At 43.8% G+C, this 2,842-nt stretch overlaps 1 pseudogene; it reads left to right on the forward strand.

Moving 5' to 3' along the window:
• Positions 1 to 404: 404 nt before the first annotated feature.
• On the forward strand, positions 405 to 1,957 carry LOC103161587 (annotated as a pseudogene).
• The last annotated feature ends 885 nt before the right edge of the window (positions 1,958 to 2,842 follow it).

Below are 2,842 nucleotides of genomic sequence, written 5' to 3' on the forward strand. Positions count from 1 at the left end.
CATCCCATTCTTAGGCATATACCCAAAAGAAGCACATTTCATACAACAAGGACATCTGTTCAACGATGTTCATAGCAGTACTATTTGTAATAGCCAGAAACTGAAAGCAGTCTAGGTGACCCTCAACCAAAGAATGGATAGAGAAAATGTGGTACATTTACACAATAGAGTACTACTCAGTGGAAAAAAACAATGGGATCTTGGAATTTGCAGGAAAATGGATGGAACTAGAAGAAACCATTCTGAGCGAGGTAACCCAATCACAAAAAGACAGGCATTGTATGTACTCACTCATATGTGGATTTTAGACATAGAATAAAGGATTGCCAGCCTGCAGCCCAGGCTTCCACAGAGGCTGGTAAACAAGGAGGGCCCTGGAGAAGGGGAAAGGGTCAAGATCTCCTGTGCAAATTGAGAGCAAGGGAAGATGGGGGAGGGAGCTAAGAGAGAGAAGGAAGTAGTTATAAAATTTCATGTTGTCCTTTTGTTTGAACTTCTGAGTAATACTCCTTTGTGTAAATGTAGCTTATTTTTTATCCATTTTTGATTGAGGGACATCTAGTTTCCAGTTTCTTGCTTATGAATAAAACCATTATGAATGTAGTTGAGCAAGTGTTCTTGTGGTAGAATGGAGGGTCCTTGGAGTATATGTCCAAAAGTGGTGTATCTGGGCCTTGAGGTAAGCTTATTCACAATTTTCCGAGGAACCACCATGTTGATTTCCATAGTAGCTGTATAAGTTTGCACTTCTACCAGCAATGAGGGAGTGTTCCCCTTGCTCCACATTCTCCCCACCATGAGCTGTCATTGTGTTATTGACCTTAGCCATTCTGACAGGCATAAGATGGAATAACAAAGTAATTTTGATTTGCATTTCTCTGATGATGAAAGATGTTGAACATTTCTTTAAGTGTTTCTCAGCCATTTAGATTCCTCTATTGAGAATTCTGTTTAGCTCTGTACACTCTTTTAAAACTGCATTATTTGTTTTTTAATATCTAGTTTATTTTCTTTATTTATTTTGGCTATTAGACATCTATTGGATGTGAAGTTTGTGGAAATCTTTTGGCATTCCTAGGCTGAGGAAGCTGGGGTACCTGTGGGTGGGAGACTTTGAAGATAGTGCCAAGGAAGCTTTTGGGGAGAGGGTGACTAAGACACCTGACACAACCACAACTAAAAAACCAGCAAGGTGGATGATCTGGACAAGAGCAACATAAGTGTGTGTGTGCGTGTGCGTGTGCGTGTGCGTGTGCGTGTGCGTGTGCGTGTGCGTGTGCGTGTGTGTGTATGTGTATGTTCGTGCGCACACGCGTGCATGCATGCTCATGTACTTTAGGCCCCCACCAGTTGCCCTGTTCTCATTGGTAAGCTTGAGAACGTATACAGCAATGGAAAGCCTTTCAACTCCTCCTGCCATTTTTTGATACCAAATGAACACTGAAGAGCACCAAAAAAGATCACAAGCTCCACCTGGAGTACACTGGGCCATGCAAATACGTCCCTGACTGTCTAGCTTCTGAGGTGACCGAGTTTCCCTAGAGCAAACCTGACTGGCTTAAGAACGTCCTGGTCACCTTGTACAAGACAGATGAGGGAAACAAACTCCCCAGTGAGAAGGAGAAGCTACATGTGAATAAGATCTATGGAAATGAGAAGTGTTCGGAGTCCAGAGAGTTAAACCCTTTGGAGCTGCTGGCCCAAGACTTTGAGAAGAATTACAACACATAAATCTTCCCTGTCCACTGGCACTTTTGCCAGCTGGAGCAGTACCCCATTGCTGGGCACCTGTCCCACACTGAGCTGACCACACTGCAAACTCCCTCATCCCCATTGTGTACTGCACCTTATGCTTCTTTGACACCTATGGCCTCAGCAACAAGTACATTGACCTGCGTGAGTATGCCAGCTAGATGGCATCAAGTAGCAGGGCATCAGCATGGATCTAATGATGTAACTTCACTCTTTCTACAGTCCAGGATTCTCTCTCTCTGATGTTCCTCCTTCCATCTCTCCTTCTTTGTTTAAAATATTCTGCCTGGGGATAAGGAGCTAATGTAGATTAAACTGAACAAATTAACAGTGCTTTCAAAGCGGCACGCAAGGGAGGGGTTTCCTATTCAACTCCACTCTGAGGCTGTGGCCCATTCACAGCTCCCTCAGTGCCCCCTGAACTACCCAGGAAATGGTGTTGTAGATGCTTGCCTTACACAAATTATCTTTAGCTTTTTTTTTTTTTCATTTTTTTCACCACTTGAGTCTTAACACATACCCAGTAAGACATTTTGCCTATTTCATTTCAGGATGTGGGATACCTTCAGAGAGAGAGAGAGAGAGAGAGAGAGAGAGAGAGAGAGAGAGAGAGAGAGAGAGAGAGAGAGAGAGAGAGAGAAAAGAGAGGAAGAGGGAGACATAAATAGCTCTGTCTACCCCCTGTCCAGGGGAATGTCAGGAAAGAGAGAAAGAAAGAAATCAGAAAAGAGAACGGGTAAAAAGAGAGAGGAAAGAGAGGAGTAGGAAAGAGAGTGTTCAGTGGGCAGGGATCTTTATTTTAAAGGGACCCTTTGCACCTGCGTGCACACTAGTAGTCATGGAACCCTGGGCTGACCAGGGTGCTGCCTGGGTTCATTCTGCCAGGTAATAGGGGCAGGTCAGCATAATGCCTGAATCCATTCAATACTCTAGGTCAATGGCTCAAAGAATATTTCACAGCTGTTATGGACATATGCAGACTCCCACCAGCCCAGATCTTGCTATCCTCTTCATTATTCAGGCAGTTTCTTTCCATGTTCACTCTTGGTTCAAATTTTGGCAAGCCACAGGACTAGAAGCAGAACATTCA

This window comes from Cricetulus griseus, chromosome 5 (genome assembly GCF_003668045.3).
Source record: "Cricetulus griseus strain 17A/GY chromosome 5, alternate assembly CriGri-PICRH-1.0, whole genome shotgun sequence".
In the NCBI taxonomy this organism is placed as follows: Eukaryota; Metazoa; Chordata; class Mammalia; order Rodentia; family Cricetidae; genus Cricetulus; species Cricetulus griseus.